Source organism: Mus musculus, chromosome 11, assembly GCF_000001635.26.
Source record: "Mus musculus strain C57BL/6J chromosome 11, GRCm38.p6 C57BL/6J".
Taxonomy (NCBI): Eukaryota; Metazoa; Chordata; class Mammalia; order Rodentia; family Muridae; genus Mus; species Mus musculus.
In genome coordinates, this window is record NC_000077.6 from 66947454 (window position 1) to 66965941 (window position 18488).

The 18488-nt window shown below is 46.6% G+C and overlaps 1 long non-coding RNA gene across 7 annotated transcripts; it reads left to right on the forward strand.

The window, feature by feature from the left end:
- The first annotated feature begins 7638 nt into the window (after positions 1 to 7638).
- Tmem238l (transmembrane protein 238 like) lies at positions 7639 to 17563 on the forward strand. 7 transcript variants are annotated; one of them, NR_169093.1, is made up of 4 exons: positions 7639 to 8017; positions 9341 to 9525; positions 16513 to 16616; positions 16703 to 17563. It is a non-coding gene; the product is annotated as a transmembrane protein 238 like (long non-coding RNA). The 7 variants fall into 7 exon arrangements; NR_169096.1 differs by lacking the exons at positions 7639 to 8017; positions 9341 to 9525 and adding exons at positions 10455 to 10652; positions 15610 to 15755; NR_130315.2 differs by lacking the exon at positions 7639 to 8017 and having other exon boundaries at positions 9089 to 9525.
- Positions 17564 to 18488: the final 925 nt, after the last annotated feature.

Consider the following 18488-nt stretch of genomic DNA (forward strand, 5'->3'; position numbering starts at 1 on the left):
TTGTTAATATGTTGGAGTTTTCAACTAGAAATGAGGGATGTGTGTATGTGCGTGTGCGTGTGTGTGCCTGAGAGAGACAGATAGACAGACAGACACAAAAAATGACACAGTCAAGCTCCCTATAACTGAGGATTCTTTTTCTTGTTTGTTTGGGTTTTTTTGTTGTTGTTGTATTGTTTTTCGAGACAAGTTACTCTGTATAGCCCTGGCTGTTCTGGAACTCACTTTGTAGACCAGGCTGGCCTCGAACTCAGAAATCCGCCCCTCTGCCTCCCGAGTGCTGGGATTAAAGGCGTGAGCCACCATGCCTGACTAACAGATTCTACATCTGAAGATTCAGTTAACCTCAGAATAAAAACATCTTGAAAAATTTTCAAGTTAGTATAGATATGTTATTAGACGCGTTCTCACGACCGGCCAGGAAAGACGCAACAAACCAGAATCTTCTGCGGCAAAGCTTTATTGCTTACATCTTCAGGAGCCAGAGTGCAAGAAGCAAGAGAGAGAGAAAACGAAACCCCGTCCCTTTTTTAGGAGAGTTATATTTCGCCTAGGACGTGTCACTCCCTGATTGGCTGCAGCCCATCGGCCGAGTTGACGTCACGGGGAAGGCAGAGCACATGGAGTGGAGAACCACCCTCGGCATATGCGCAGATTATTTGTTTACCACTTAGAACACAGCTGTCAGCGCCATCTTGTAACGGCGAATGTGGGCGCGGCTCCCAACATCTCCCCCTTTCCTTTTAATAAGAGCAAATAGGCCACCCATATTAATGAGAGTGGAGATAGAGGTCAAATCCCCAGTGTGTAGGTAAAGGAGCCATGTACAGGATTAGCTCTTAGGCTCACAGGCTTTTACCCAGAGCAACCCTGACCTGCTCCCGTGTCGTTTTGCCTGGGGGAAGGGAACTAGGACACTGAACCTTCATGAAAGATGACATGTCTCCCTAGAATAGGCTCATATATGCCGCAGAGCCTTTCCATTGCAGTGCTTAGCCGTGCAACTCTCTCGGGCTGCTGAAGCACACTCACTCTATCCCGTGCAATGAGTCTAGCCTCGTGAGATGTAAGAGCTGAGTGGCCAGCGACCTATTGCCTAAGCATAGATAACCATATATCAGGGGGAGCTCCATGTTCTAGTCCTGCAAGCGCCTGGGCAATAACCACCTTGTCTCTCCTAGTTTGGGCCTTAAGCTTACAGACCAATCAAAGAAGCAACACTAATCCACAGCAAAGTGTATCTCCAAATAATATTAATCCCACCCATTTTTTAAAGAAGGAAAATGCTGAGGAGATCCAATTGGGTAATCCTTTGGTCAGCGACAGGTCCAAGCGCGTGGAGTTGACCTGAAGTCTCAATTCCCGAAGGATCTGTTCAAATTCAGCCGTCCAATTCTGTAACATATACTGAAAAAGACTTTTTGACAAATTAGCTGTCCTAGTAAATTTAACATACTGAATGGAAATAACACACAATCCCGGAAACTTTTGTTCACATCTCAGCTGAGCTATTTGTCATAATACATCTAGTTGTATCTGGACAAGATCTATGAGTTGATTAACCAGCATGAGACCTCTCTGTATCTTGACATTAGCTGAGGCCTGTTCATCTATGACTGTAGTCACTGAGGCTGACAAAGTGTTAATGGTGTCAGTCGTCTGGACCTGTCCAGACAGAGCCAAGGCTGTCTGAATCAAGGCTAAACCCAGTTCCTAGTTAGTGGTAAAAAAGCAGGAGAATACTTGAGCATTATACATCACCGTCATTGGGAGTGGAAATGTCGACATTATCCCCCAACGCTGCTCTCTTTTTATTATTGACGCCCTGGACATCACCAAGACGAGGGACATTAGTATTCCCTTGGTCAGTCTGGATTTTTCGGGTGAGTCTTTCTGGTATCCAAAATGGGTTGTCTTCATTCTGTGGGAAAACACAGATAGCTCCCCTGGATCTTATCAAAATAGGATCCGGGCCATACCATTTATTATCAAGGACATTTTTCCATTTAACCATCTCATTGGGCCTATCTGGCTCTGAACAATGACGTTCAGCCGCAGTATGGCCATGAGCATCAATATTTCTACCGGGGATGATAGGGCAGCAGCCATCACTTTAGTGGCCTTATCTGCCAAATCATTTCCCAGAGCCATGGGGCCAGGTAGGCCTGAATGGGCTCTAACATGAGTAATATAAACAGGAGATCTTCTAGATAACAAAACTAATTGTATCTGCTGAAAAATATTGGCAACTCTACTGGAAGGCTTAATCACTCCAGCCACTTCTAAAAGATTTACTGCATTAACCACATAACAGGAATCTGACACAATATTAAGGGGTTCTAAAAAGGTTTTTAAAACTTCTAAGACCACTAAACATTCTACCACTTGAGGTGAAATTTCATTATACTGTTTGGATACCACTTTACCATTAGCCACATAGGCACCTATGCCAGTTTTTGATCCATCAGTATATACCACAATCCCATTTTTAAGTGGGTTTCTTACTGTTATTTGTGGAAATACAACAGATTGATTTTGGGCAAACTGTAAGATTGGATGTTTTGGATAATGGTTATCTATTTTTCCTGAAAAGGAGGTAACTAAAACTGCCCAATCATTAGATGTGGCTGCCAAGGTTTGAACCTGTGCAGCGGTATAAGGTACAATTAAAAGATATGGACTTTGCCCAAAGTGGGTGATTGCTGCTTTTAGGCCTTTAAGGGCAAGCTGTGCAATTGCATCAGGATACCAATCTATTATTTTAGCTGGGGATACGTTTGGATGGATCCACAACAATGGCCCATTCTGCCACAAAACTGCAGTTGGCAATTGTGCTGTCTTAAAGACACACAAACTGAAAGGCTGCGAATCCTCAATACGTTGTAATTGTGCATTCTGTAAGGCTTTTTCCACTTTTTGTAAGGCCTGGTTAGCAGCTAGAGTAAGAGTCCTAGGGGAGGAGATATGAGGATCTCCTTCTAAAATACTAAACAAAGGCCTTAACTCAGCGGAAGGAATCTTTAAAAAAGGTCTGAGCCAATTAATATCTCCCAACAGCTTTTGAAAATCATTTAAGGTATGGAGGTGATCTCTTCTTATCTCTACCTTTTGGGGCACAATCTTATCTGGGGACACCACAGAGCCCAAGAATTGTCCTGTATCAGAAATTTGGACCTTTTCTGTGGCTATCTGTAAACCCCACTGACTTAAAGTTTTAAGTAGAAAAGGATATGCCTTTTGTAGCATGGTAAGGTCTTTATGGCACAGGAGGATGTCATCCATGTAAAGGAGCAAAATTAAAGAGGGGAATTGTTCCCTCACTGGCAAAAGAGCTTCTTGCACATAAAGTTGGCACATTGTAGGACTATTGGACATTCCCTGTGGTAAGACCTTCCATTGATACCTCTTATCAGGTTCCATGTGATTAATAGAGGGGATGGTAAAGGCAAATCTGGGCCTATCCCTTGGACACAAAGGTATAGAAAAGAAACAATCTTTAATATCTATAATAATTAAATTCCAGCCACGTGGTAAGGCGGAAAGTACAGGGAGACCCCTCTGTACTGGGCCAAATAAGTTCATTTGCTCATTAATGGCTCTGAGGTCATGGAGCAGTCTCCACTTTCCTGACTTTTTCTTAATTACAAAAATTGGAGTATTCCAAGGTGAGGTAGAGGGTTCAATATGGCCTAATTTTAATTGTTCCTCTACCAGTTGAATCACAGCTTCTAGTTTTTCAGAGGATAGGTGCCATTGAGGAACCCACACTGGGTCCCCTGTTTTCCATGGTATGGGTCGTGCTGCCCCAATGGCCGCTAAGGAAAACCCAGACCCTGTCTGTCTTGGTTTCCATTAGGTGAGATGGGCTCTATCCTTCCCTGTTCTTGATGTCCTAACCCTTTTCCTTCTTTATAACCCATCTTTGCCATGATATTTTTTGCTTTAGCTGAATACCCTCCTGATGGGGCGTTTTCATTGGACAAAATAAGGCCCAAATGCTGCATAATATCCCTTCCCCAGAGGTTAACCGGGAGTGGGAGCACATAAGGTATGAATTTCCCTTGCTGCCCTTCAGAGGATTCCCACGTCAAGGCAATGGAGCTTATAGTGGGACATGATTGATATCCTAGGCCCTGTAATGAATGAGATGACTCTGTGGTGGGCCATGCTTTGGGCCACCAATGTGTAGAAATTATACTTTTATCTGCTCCGGTATCAAGGATGCCTTCAAACTCTTTTCCGTTGATCTTAAGGCGGAGCTTAGGTCTATCATTTAAAGATACAACCAAATAGGCAGAATCATTTCCTGAGGAGCCCATCTTCTTTATCTCAGGTCCTGCAGATTTCTCCCTGGTATTATCAGGGAGGAGCAGCAGCTGAGCTATCCTATCTCCTTTACTAATAGAAAAAACGCCCTTAGGGCTTGAGCACAGGACCTGTATTTCAGGGGAATGTTGACAATCCATAACTCCAGGGTGGACTACTAAGCCCTGCAAGGTGAGTGAACCCCGGCCGAGAATAAGGCCCATGGTTCCCGGGGGCAAGGATGGTATAGGCTCCACTGGCACCGGCTGAATACTCATTTGAGGCATTAATAGGAAGTCGGAGGCGGCACGCAGGTCCACCCTTGTGGGTCTTCCTGGGTCGCCTCTCTGACTGCTTCCTGGGTCCTGACAAACCGGTTCCCATATCTTTGAGGGCCCTGGGACCGAGGGCCCGATGACCCGTTTTTTGGCACATAAGCTGATTGACTATCAGGTGGGGGAAGAATTCTGCCCTTTATATCCCTCACAGAGCGACACTGGTCGGCTCTATGATAACCCTTGCCACACTTAGAGCAAAGAGTGAGAGTCCCCCCCTGTTTATCTGGAGCTCTGCAATCTTTCTTAAAATGCCCAGGCTTTCCGCAATTAAAACATGTCCTCTGATCATTTCTGCTCATGGAGCGGTTCTGAGATTGAAGGATGGCGGCCGCTAAGCCTGCATTGGTGAGAGGTCCCCCAAGCTCTCGACAGACCCTGAGCCAGTCTTGTAAGCCTTTGTTCTTTCTTGGGGCTATGGCCGCTCGGCACTCCTTTGTGGCTTGCTCATAGATGAGCTGTTCTATCAGAGGCACGGCTTGCTCTGAATCTCCAAAAATACGCTCTGCTGCCTCTGTCATTCTGGCCACAAAATCTGAGAAGGATTCCTGAGGTCCCTGGACAACTTTTGTTAATTGACCAGTGGTTTCACCTGCTCGGGAGAGCGCCTTCCAGGCCCTAATAGCCGTGGAGGAAACTTGGGCATAAGCTCCCCAATGGTAGTTTGTTTGATCAGCAGAATAAGCTCCCTGACCCGTTAACAAGTCAAAAGTCCAATCTCTCTGCTCTGGAGTCAAAGCAGCTGCGTTTGCTCGGGCCTGCGCTTGTGCAGTTTCATGCCAAAGAGCTCTCCATTCCATATATTTGCCCATACTAGGGAGAGCGGCTTTTACAACCGTTTGCCAGTCAGCAGGAGTTAGTGCCATGCCGGCGAGCCTGTCTAACTGCACCAAGGTAAAATTAGCATTGGTTCCATATTTACGGACCGACTCGGCAAGTTCTTTAATTTGTAAGTATTCTACCGGAGCGTGGACACGCCCACCCTCGGCTCCTTCAAAGACCGGAAATGCCTGTTGTATTTTCCTTTGTTCCTCTCTGGGAATGAATGAGTCTGCGCACTGCCTCTCTGCGCACTGCCTCTCTGCGCAGGGCTGACGCACTACGCAGGGCGGGGACTCCGCATAGGGCGGACCTTGAAGCCGACTGCCCTGAGGCCAATCAGCAAACTGGCCTTCGCCAGCCGCTTTTGGCTTCCTTAACTGATTAGCTAGCACTTTACCTGGCTGGTACCCTTTTTTCTCATAATGAGCTGCTTCTTCCTCCCAGTCTGTTTCTTCAGAGGAGAATTCATCATCTGATTCAGAGCTACTAAGAGCTGGCTCCCCGAGCCCATCCAGCGATGAGCACAGGCTCCTTTTCCTAGAGACCTCCGCTAATTGATCTTTCTTCTTTTCCCTTTTTCCTCTTTTTCTTCTAATCTCTCTCCAGGTATTCCTACCTAACCTTAACTTTTCCTCGGGTTCAAGACCCTTGGAAAGGCCTGTATACTTATTTTGTGTACCATATTTCCTCTTTGTTCCTACTCTCTCTCCCCGCTTTACTTCTGATAGCTTGTCCTGAATTTCCTCTAGAATTTTCAGCCCTATCTTAATCACTTGATAACATGTGAAAAGGAACAAAAGGGCTCCTAACACCAGAAAAAATTCAAGGCCAAACATATTCCACTTTACTTCTGATAGACTGTCTTGAATTTCCTTAGAAAGTTCAAGATCAGACTTACCTCGTAAAGCTGTACTCACTGGTACTCTCGTTCCCCAGCTGAAAAGTTCTGAATTCATACAGTTGAATCCTTCTTAACAGTCTGCTTTACGGGAACCTTTATTACCGCGACCCGCAGTTCTGGTTCTGGAATGAGGGATCTTCCTTGCGCCAGTCCCGAGTTTTTTCTCGTCCCGGAATTTCTCGTCCCGGAATTCGGCACCAATTGTTATTAGACGCGTTCTCACGACCGGCCAGGAAAGACGCAACAAACCAGAATCTTCTGCGGCAAAGCTTTATTGCTTACATCTTCAGGAGCCAGAGTGCAAGAAGCAAGAGAGAGAGAAAACGAAACCCCGTCCCTTTTTTAGGAGAGTTATATTTCGCCTAGGACGTGTCACTCCCTGATTGGCTGCAGCCCATCGGCCGAGTTGACGTCACGGGGAAGGCAGAGCACATGGAGTGGAGAACCACCCTCGGCATATGCGCAGATTATTTGTTTACCACTTAGAACACAGCTGTCAGCGCCATCTTGTAACGGCGAATGTGGGCGCGGCTCCCAACATAGATACAGACTTTTATTTCTGTCATCATCCCCTAAACACTACAATTTAACAACCACCTCCGTGGCATGGCCATTGTACTGGAAATAAGAAGTAATTGAGAGATGTTTTCAAGCAGATGTTCTTAACCTATGGGTTGCAACCCTCTTGGGGGTTGAACAACCCTTTCACAGAGGTCACCTAAGGCCATTGGGAAACACAGATGTTTACATTATGATTCATAACAGTAGCAAAATTACAGTTATGAAGAAGCAACAAAATAATCTTATGGTTGGGGGTCACCACAACTTGAGAACTGCATCAAAAGGTCACAGCATCGGGAAGGTTGGGAACCACTGAAGTATAGGGAGAGTGTGCATAGATGTCATAAAAACACTGAGCCTGTTTGTACAAGGGACTTGATTTTGGTATCTTCCAGGAATCTAAAACGCATCACCATGGATACTGAAGGACAACCTTTGTGCTACAGTCATTGAAGAGAGGCAGAACCCATGGAGCCAAGGAGTGCACTGAGCAAAGGTGGCCAGAGATAGAGCAGTAGGGAGCTTTCCTGTTAGCAGCTTCCTTTGGCATTGCAAGCGAGATAACAGTTCATTGACCAACCATCCTGGTTGACCAAGACCAAGGGATTTTCCAGCATGTAGAAATGTTATCACTAATCACCCATCTAAACGAGAGAGAGAGAGAGAGAGAGAGAGAGAGAGAGAGAGAGAGACTCTCAAAAGATACATGGGACCAGAAGTAGTCAGCCAGCCATGCCACACGCAGCCACAGCAGGGGTTCCATTTGCCATCACTGCTCATGAATCATCTTTTCAAGACTCTCATAAGCAAAGCTGGCTAACAAATTGGAAGAGCCACGGCTTCCCTAGAAAAGAGGCATTCCACAAAGGTGAACAGCCTCTGAGGATACACCAGAAGGGATGCCATGCTGGACCAGAGGAATACCTCAGACACTTCTCTCTTTGAGATGCTCCAACTTGGCTACCTGGCTTGGGTCTAATCTTAAGATGCTTTGAATCCTGAAACCTCCGACTTGTGTGGTGCCTCACTCTCCTTCCCCAACATGTTTCCTGCGAGTTTCTCTCCCTTCAAAGTGTATTCTATACACAGGAAGGTAGGTGAATTAATGTTTATTCTCATTTTGGGGGGAAAATGGGAAGTAGAAATTATTTGCTTCATCTAGCTAGGAAAACTGAGGCTCAGGAAGGGCCTCATCTGAGGCTTCCCCCTGAATGAGAACAGATACCCACCTGTGAACCTCTGCTAAAGGGGTGGCGCTAGACATTTTCTCATGTGATTGTCACCCTACTCATCTTGTAAGTAAGCATCATGATAAAACTTACCTGTCACATGCAGACCTCCTCAGGGATGGTCACGGTATCTGTATGGGCAGATTGGCATCGTGGGAGATGAAACAAGCAAAAACCTAGTTGGTGTGGAAAACAGTGTGAAACATGTGACATGCTGGAGCCTGTGAGGAGAGCGGGGCTCATGCCTGGGATCTTTGGCCCCCACAGAATGCAATGCAGGCAGAAGCAAGAGAGCCTTCTCACCCTATCATCTCCCTGTCTCCTCAACTCCCCACCATCTCTCATCCTTCCTGTCCATCACTTTTGGGAACTCACATCCTGCAGAACTCAGTAGAGGCAAGCAGAGAATCATTTCAAAATCTACAGGTGTCAACAGACTCTTGCCCATATGGGGAGGGGAGGCAATGGGGGTGGAGAGAGCAGAGGGTAGAAGATGAGAGAATTTAGAATGCATTATAAACAAAAATGAACAAAGAACAAATACAATTAGTTTTTAAAGCCCTCAATTTCCCACTGGGAAGAGTGGGGCAGGAGGAAGAGGAAAGCCTTGTTCTACCACAGAAGGTGTGGACACTGTCCTCAGGTATTCGGGGCCTCCAGGCTGTCTGGCTCTCACATCACAAAATAAAAAAAGGCATCCTCTCCCAGGACCACGGGACCTCTGACTGCAAATCCACCCAAGGTACATGTCTCAGCCACACAGCCTTGCTGATCCCAGCAATGCCCAGTCCAACGAACAGTGATGTCATACTGTTTGGGTTGGGATCATTCCTGAACCGTGAAACAGTTAAGAAATATCCTGCCCCACTGGCTGCTATGCTCATAAAGGAGGACCCACGTGTACTTCCTTCTTGTTCCAAGACGCACCAGCTCATGCATTTGCTCACACCCAGAGGCAGAGACAGCACAGGGCTGCCACCTCCCATGCAAATCACCCCCAGGAGTGCAGCTGGGCTCCTCCCGCTGCTCCTGGGCAATGCTCCTGGGTAGACCTTGTACACGATGCCATCTCGGGCGCTGTGTATTTTTCCTCATTGTGGCTCTTTTGAGCGACGCTGTGGGCCTGGGCCTTTTGTTACTGGGGATCTTTGCTACCCTAAACTACTGGGACTTCTTTGTCTACACAGGATCTCTGATCCTGGCTCTGAGCCTACTGTTCTGGCTGGCCTGGTATTCCTTCAATATCGAGGTACCTCTTGAAAAGCTGGACTTTTAGTGTGCCCATGGACAAGAGGGATGCAGGTGGCATATGCTGATGTGAACCTGAGGACCCTGGACATGAAGCCCCCACACAGAATGCCACTAAGACCAGGTGAGTGCACTTAAGACCTGCCTAGCAAGGTGGTGAAGAATGCTCAGATTGGCAGGGACAGGGCAGGACTGCATGGAGAGGTGGGAGGATGACTGCTCTTCAGCCAAGGATTCTAGAAGTGTAGGATCAGGTTAGTGTAGTGTGAGAGGTAAAACCAGGACAATGTGGGACAAGTGCTTTCTTTTTAGGGACCACTTTCTCTACTATTTCTTCTTCCTCTAATAGACTACAATGATTTCACTTGCCAACACACACACACACACACACACACACACACACACACACACACACACACAGAGGAGAATTATCCTTTCAATATAGAACATAGGACAAAAGAGCCTGTCTTGACACTGTTGTATAGAAGGGTGAGGGAGTGGCTCCAGCATGGGAAAAGTATGGAAAGTTCCCCAGTAGCTGCTAATGGTCTTGCATGCCTGGAGATGTGTGAACTGGGCTATGAGGGAGCAAGCAGAGCAGAACCATCTAGAATGGCCTTTCACTCCTGCTTCCTCCCTGAACCTGACAGGTGGGACAGAGCCTGCTTCCCTCGGCAGTGCCCCTACCCTGCTCCTCACAAAGACTGAGGCCTTCAACACACATGCCCAGACCAGCCCCAGTGGTCCTGAAGTCTAGAGACTGGCTTGGGTTTTCATTGGTCAAGTCACATGTCACAGCCAGGCAAGTGGCTCAGGTGACTGCATGGAACAACCTAAGAGCTACCTGTAAGGCTTTGACATAGAGGTGAAGCAGAAAGGACAGCAATGGGCTGGCCCTTAGAACCCAAAGTTAGATGGCAACTCTTCCCCAAGGACTGAAAGGGGAGTGCTATTCAGTTTGATCATCATACTCTCCTCCCAAGGTGGGTTGGGACCTGCAGGTGGGTGCAGCTTGGCATTCCCCTTTGATCAAGAAGCAAGGGAGCAAAGGTTCTTGCTGAGACGGAGGAAGGAAATAATGGTTCTATCTTTTACTGGCGATTACATCTGGCCCTCAGAGCTGAGGGAATACAGAAGCAGGTTGAGTACAAGATAAATGATGAAGGAAAGGAGACAACAGAATCCCCACAGGATCCACACTGGGCATCCATGCCCCTTAGTTGGGTGACCATGGATGGAGTGTATGACATGGTGAGCGTCAGCATTTTTTTGTTTGTTTGTTTGTTTTTGTTTTTGTTTTTGTTTTTTCGAGACAGGGTTTCTCTGTATAGCTCTGGCTGTCCTGGAACTCACTTTATAGACCAGGCTGGCCTCGATCTCAGAAATCCGCCTGCCTCTGCCTCCCAAGTGCTGGGATTAAAGGCGTGCGCCACCACGCCCGGCTGAGCGTCAGCATTTTTAGCCTCAGAAATGAGGAGACAATTCTCTGCTCTCACTAAATAGGCCTGAGCGTGGGAAGATGGGAAAAGCTCGCTGTAACCGACTGGGTCCTCATGACATTAAGTGTTGTTGTTGTTGTTGTTGTTGTTGTTGTTGTTGTTAGACATGTAGCCTGGGTGAATAAGTCTACCTGGAATCCAAACTTGGAATTCATGGTTGTCCCTCAAAGTTGGTCATGCTAAGAATCAGTCATATCACGAAGCTTCGAAGCAAGGGAAGGCTCTAATATGCCTGCTGCACCGTGGGAATGAGTCAGGCTCTGGGTTGAGGTACCAGAGATGCTGTAAAGATCAGGTCAGAGAATTCACTGTCAGGTGAGGGACACAGACATTAGCCACACAGTCAGACTAATAGCAGTGTAATAAGGAAGTGAACAGAGAACTAGGAAGGAAGGGACCTTCCAACAGGGAAATCAACATGAAAGGTGGAGTCACAGGCTTCCCAGGATGATAGCAGGCTGAGCACTGAGGGGGTAAGGGGTTTGACTAGAGAGTCTCTCAGGAAAAGACTGGGGAAAGCACATGTCTAAAAGGAGCAAGATGGCAGAGAAAGACTAAGAATAAAGGCTGAAAAGGTGGAGGCAGGCAGAGGTCCAGTCTGGCACAGAGACTCCAAGGGCCTTCTTAAACAGGTTGTTCATTCCGTTAATGAAAATAAGCTACCGTTGGGTGGATTGCTGGATTGTTTGTTTGTTTTTCTAGGGTTTCTCTTTGTAGCCGTGGCTGTCCTGAAACATGCTCCGTAGACCAGGTTGGTCTCAGACTCACAGAGATTTGCTTGTCTCTGCCTCCAGAGTGTTGGGAATAAAGGCATGCGCCACCACCACCTTGCTCTATTGGGTTTTTACAAGCAAGGGTTTGTAAGGATTCAACTGAGTCTGTCTCCAAAAGATCGCCCTAGCCGCAGCACAGAGAGTGATAGGAATTGGTATCAGAGCTTTGATATACCCAGCGCTAAGCTCCTTGCCCTCCACATCCTCCCTGCATCCAACTGAAGCTCAATAGTCTGATGCCCTGAGTTCAACCCCAGAGACCCACATGGTGGGAGGGGAGAATTATCCTCTATTTCCGCACTGAGGCATGCTCTCACACATGTTAACACACACACACACACACACACACACACACACACACACACACATGAACACATAATAAATAAACTATGTAGTTTAAATGCCATTTTAAAAAGTTTAGTTGGGGCTGGAGAGATAGATGACTCAGAGGTTAAGAGCACTGTCTGAGAGGACCTAAGTTCAAATCCCAGCAACCACATGGTGGCTCACAACCATCTGTAATGAGATCTGATGCCCTCTTCTGGGCATGAACAACATGCTACAGTGTACTGAGATATATATATATAATATTTTATAAAAAATTTTTTAGTTCAATAAAAGCCAGGTGGTAGCGGTACACTCAAGAAGCAGAGGCAGGTGGATCTCTGAATTTGAGAGATTTGTCTACAGAGTGAGTTCCAGGACAGCCAGAACTACTCAAAGAAACCCTGTCTCAGATTTAAAAACCCATACCTTAGCTCCATATCAGGAAAGGGACGAAGTTCTAGACCATCTTGCTTGAGTCCTGTTTGTGCCTTCCTATCTGTGTGACCTAGGGAGAGTGACTTTCTTTCTCCATACCTGGCTCCAAGTCTGTAAAGTAGAGGTAGTAGACCTTGAAGGATGTTGCTGACAGTGGTCAAGCAAGGCAAAGGGCACTCAGTCAAGCCTCTGTCATCAAGCTGCTAGCTGACCTGGGACAGTGGTGGACCCTTCCTTTCAGACACTCTTGAAAGATTATGATCAATTCTGCCTGTGTGGTCCTGGGGCAGGAACCAGGACCTCATGCATGTAGCGAGTGCTCTATCGTTAAGCAACCTCCCCAGCATGGTCAACTCCTAAGGCAGTAGATAGGATTAAGAGGGTGTTCTTTTGTTCTCAGAGGGAATGGGAATGGATGCTGCTCCCAAATGCCAGGCTTTCACTTAGGCCCAGCTGGATTTTCAGATATAGGGGCTACCAGGCATGTTCTCCATAGAACACAGTCATTCCAACATCACTTTCTCCAGTCTTCAAACTTTGTGTGTAGGAGGCCCTCAAAGCCACCATCAGTTCACCATGACCTTCTTCCTCCATCATTCCCTGAAGTAGAGTAGTCCAGAGTAACAGCTTAACATGACTGCTCCAGAGGCTGCTCACTCACTGTGGGAATACCTGCTCTCCTGTGACCTCGGACAAGTCACTTTCTTTTCCTTTACGATGAAAGCTTAGATCAGATAGTGCACCTGAAAGACCTCTAGAGGAGGCAAGACAAAGCAGAGTGAAAGGACCAGAACCCAAATTCCCCACTCCACTCATGCTGGACACTGCATTTTCTACTGAGTCACACATTAATACTTTCTGTGAACATTTCCTTTGGTGCCCAACACTGTCTCTCCAAGATGATTGGTGCCAATTCCCTTCCATTCCTCAACCTTTGGCCTCAGTATAATTGCCAACTTTATTTATGATTTATGGCAGATTGTAACTGGTTTAGCCAGTTCTCAGCAATCAGAGTGGGGTCAAGGAAAAAGAAGCAGACTCTGGAGTTCAGAGCCCGATGCCACATCCCCTCCCACATCCTTCAGAGACTCTGCAAGATGAAGCAGATAGGACCTGCTCCACCCTGCCCCTGAGTTAAGCAGGCCATGTTCCTAGTCTGCCCTAGAACAGAGCTGTGGTCTGGCAGCTCTGCCATCCCTTTCTCTGCAGTGTGCCAGTTCTCCAGAGGCAAGAGGGCAACTGGTGCTAACCCTTAAAGGCTGCCCAGAAAGTTTCAGGATAACTGGCTCCTTTTTATAGCCCAACAGTGTACAGAGCAAGACCTTCTTGATTTTTATCTCTTGGCCACTGTGTTTCTAGGACTGTTTGCTTCATTTTATTTTTATTTATTTTTACTTCTCGGGCATATCCCATAAAGATAAGTCCCTAGGCAAAGTCACGTAAAGACTCTTATCCATTTGCAAATTTAAGACAATCCCTACCCTCAAACACACACACACACACACACACACACACACACACACACTCCCTGGCCTCTACAACACACATCCTACAACTCAGCAAACATACATGTACACACATGCCTCCTTCGTTTTATTGACACATGAATACACTGCACATATGTAGATACATCTCTCCCCCCACCCCGTTGTACACAGATATTCAAGGTATACACTAGCATGACTCCCTCACAAACACCTTAATCTAATCGCATACCATCCTATGGCTTCCCTCACACTTGCACACACCCATCATGAAACTATCACCCACAAGAACAAGCACGCCCACAGTGCTGCTATCGAGACTAAAAGGCATACAAGGCTTATGGCCCCGAGCTTTGGAAAGTGAAACTTATTCCTCTGCATTTGCTTTTTCAAATAGGTAGGTAACCTCTCTTCTCTGTCCACGCTGCTGCTATGTCTGCTCAAAGGTTAGCTGGGTAAAAGGACACCCACAATTGTTCGGCAAGCCCATTCCTGGAACCGACACAGTGCTAGGGCTATGTGAACAGCCAAGCATCTCTCAAGTCTCTCCAGGGATTTCTAATCTGAGGAGAGAGATATTGCAAGTGCACACCGCTTCACAAAAGTACACAGGAAAACGCATTCCAGGAGATAGGCCCAGTCTTGCATAGGCTCTGAAAGCTGGAGTGAGCACAGAGCCCCTGGCTAGAAGCATGGTCTATGTATCTGGCCAAGGATATGTGTGTGTTGGGGGTGGGCGAGGGGGGGGGGTGGTGGTGTTGTGATTCAGATGTCTGACCTGGCCCTGAGAAACAGATAAGAACTTGACAGCTAGAGATGGCATAGGCCAGGTTAGCCTGGAAAGAGAACGGCTGCAGAGACTAAATAATTAAAGAGCTCAGGGAGGCTAATCAGATATATTGTACTTAGGGATCCTCAGTGCAGCTCATGCAGGACTCTTTAACACTTAGTGAGGCTTTTGGTCCTTGGTGTGGAGGGGATGTCAACATTACAGACTGGAGAATGGCCTTACCATCCCCTACCCTGCTCCAGGAAGGGCAAGTTAGCAGTGTGGATGAAATGATCTGGAAGGTACAGGCTCAGAGATGGGGATAACACCCAGAAAGTGCAAGTTCTGGGTAACAAAAGTTATGAGAGAAGTGATAGCTATAAAAGGGGAATAAGTAGGAGGGCAAAGACACCCTGACAAAATGGCGCCCGTCCTGCTTCCCTTCAGGGACAGGCTGTGACAAAAGCTCAGAAAGTGCCACCATTCCCAGAACAAGAGAGGTCAGGAGAAGCCATGTTTAATTCAAATGATTCATGTTTCTCTCAAGAACAGAGAGATTTAAATGCAAATGGAACATATGAGCAGGACTACCTAATAGTTGAGTATGTGCATTGCTCAAGCTCAGAAAACAGATCAGGTATAGAGCTGGAGGCAGAGCCGAAGACATGACTATGGATAAGATTGTAGAGAGAGAAGAAGCTGAGGAGAAGGAGGAGACTGTAGAGAATGGGGGAAAAAAGGAGACATGGGGAGGAACATTAAGACTCTCTGAGCCAGGCTCTAGGGACTGCTCCTATTCCATTTCGCCATACTATCATGCTTTGAGAAAAGAACCATGGAACAACTCCCCTCTCTTCCTTTCCCTTTTCTTCCTCCTCCTCTTCCTCCTTCTCCTCTTCATCATCATCTTCTTTATCACAGACATTGACATTTGGATTACAAGGAGCATAGTGATTAACCCACTTGAGCAATGTGAGAGAGCCAGTAAGCATTGGAGCTAGACTTTCTACATGACTGGGCATTGGCAGATATGGCCTCTGACCAAATCTTCCCTGCCTCTTATTTTTGTAAGTAAAGCCTCATTGGCTCTCCGTTCATTCCTTGACTTCTGTTATTAACCCCAGCTGCTCTATGCAGTAGTAGAGGGGTTAGATAGTTCAACCAGAGACCAGATAGCCTAACAAGTCTGAACTACTGACTATCTGGCTCTTTATGAAAAAGTATGGCCTTTGGCCCATGGAAGACGAGGTCAGAGCTGTGGACCATGCCTGTGCTCAGAGGATGAGACAAGGAACATAGGTTGAGAAGTCTAAGTGAAAGTTCCCAGTAATAATAAGGGAGTGCCATGATGAAGCTGGCAAAGAGGACAAAGGAAGACATGATCAACTGCACAGGGACTGGCCTTGGTATGTTTCAGAGGCACCGAAGCCTCAGGAAAGGTCACACATCTCAGCAATGAGTCTTTATCAGTGAACAGTTGGGAAGGATCAGATGAGTGCTATGTGTGGAGTGACTGATGAGATGTACAAGGCCTGGGTGCAGAGTGCTCTCCAAAGTGTTTGGTGATGAAATTAAGGAGGCAGGACAGTGGCCTGATAGCATAGGATTCCTTTCTAGGGGGTGGGGTAGGTACAGGGAATTGAATGAGAGGGTGAGTGGAGGGAGAAAATGGGGGTTTGAGAGTGATGAGCAAAGATGGACTTCTAGGAATAGGGCAGAGATTAGAACCAAAAGCCCAGGATGAGGCACTCGCTTTGTGTTTAAGGAGCGAATACTTGATAAGGCCACTGTTTGTAAGCAGACAAACCAATGGTTTATTTTCAGGTCCCACTCATGCTTCCAACTCAGAACAAAGCACTCAAAGCTCCAGTTTACAGATGGAAGAAATCTGAGTCTCAGATCTGTTTAAAGTACTCCAAGAGAAATTGGTGGGTATCGAGGGACGGCCCTGGAATTCAGAGCCAGGTCTAGCCATTGAGTCTTGCCTGATCCATAATTGTCTACTTTTGTCCAGCATGGGTCTGTCTGGCCCAGAAGAATCAAATCAAGGTATGCAGTCTTTGCAGCACACCCTCCGATAGTATCCAAGAGGGACCCAGATGCTGCGATGACGGAGCCTTCACATCACCCACCAGGATAGCCGAGAATGACTGTGAATACCAGGACTCTCTCTGGAGCCCAATCTCCCCGTGCCAAACCACTGATACTGCTGCCAGCACCCCAGAAGTTTGTGGAGGGCAGAGGAGCCATGAAGTTCCACCAGTGGGGCTTTTATAGGAACCACTCCACTCCTGGCTTAGATACCAAAGAAACCTCTGGTCAAAGTCTTTTCAAAGAACTGCCAACTGAAATCGGGGTCTCCCGTGAGCATGCGGCCCACAGTACTGTTGTCATGTCCCTTTGACATCCACTAGACTCCAAGTGCCTGGTCTCTCTTCATCCCACCACTGAGGGGATACACAGAAGCCAATTCCAACATGGAGACTGCAACATGAATGCGCAGGCAGCAGTGAGCACACAGGACTCTCCTGTTCACGCAGGCCCACCTAGGTGCAGAGCCAGGCCATGAGGGCTGCTCACAGTGTGCTCCAGGTCACCTGAAACTATCAGGCACTTTCTCTGATAAGCACTATAGGACTGTGCTGTGCTATCTGTCTGTGTGTTGTTCATGTCTTAAAGGATAAAACTACATTTCTAGGCTAAATTACGTGTAGTCTACTACAGCCTGACCCCAGAATCTACCAAAGACCGCCATTCCAGGGACAATCACAAAGACGTCATCCAAGCTGACCTACACAACTAATTTATATTTCCTATAGCCTGATTTTGTACTTGGTATTTATATTAGGGATTATAATGTTCGTGTTTCCTTTAAGATGTCTCACGTCATTTATGGTATGAGGTATTTGCCTGCAGAAAGAAATGGACATATTGTTGTGTGTGTGACATGATATGATTCTGAGTCTGCATGGTGACATAATCTCCTCACACCCTCAGCTTTAGGGCACTGTCATCCCATTTATTTATCTTGGGAGTCTACTTTGAGTAATTATACTGCCATCACACACACACACACACAATGGAATACACGGAGCACAGAGGTTAGCCTCACCAGGTAGACTCTTCTGGAATCTCTGGGCTCAGCTAGCAGCTTGGCTCCTCAGTATTAGGATGGACTCAGAAACCTGAGAAGAGCCTCTCTACAAGTGCCTGACAAATACAGAGGTGGATGCTCACAGCCAACCCATGGACTGAGCACAGGGTTTCCAGTGGAGGAGCTAGAGAAAGGACCAAAGGAGCTGAAGGGGTTTGAAGTCCCAAAGGAGGAACAACAATATGAATCAACCAGTACCCCCAGAGCTCCCAGGGAACCACCAACCGAAGAGTACACATGGAGGGACCCATGGCTCCAGCCACATATGTAGCAGAGGATGGCCTGTGGGACATCAATGAGAGGAGAGGCCCTTGGTCCTGTGAAGGCTCAATGCCCCAGTGTAGGGAAATGCCAGGACAGGGAAGTGGGAGTGTGTGGGTTGGTAAGCAGGGGAAGGGAGGGGGGGAATGGGATAGAGAGTTTTTGGAGGGGAAACAAGAAAAGGGAATAACATTTGAAATGTAAATAAAGAAAATATCTAATAAAAAATAAAGTAATAACCTCAAAAAAAGTAAGTATGCACGTACATACATGGATACCCACAAGAAATTAGAGATAATTTCATTGTATTTATATATTAGGCTACTTAGCTAATAGTATTTTCTATTGTTTCTCTTTTTCTTTTTGAAATTTTTATTTGTTATTA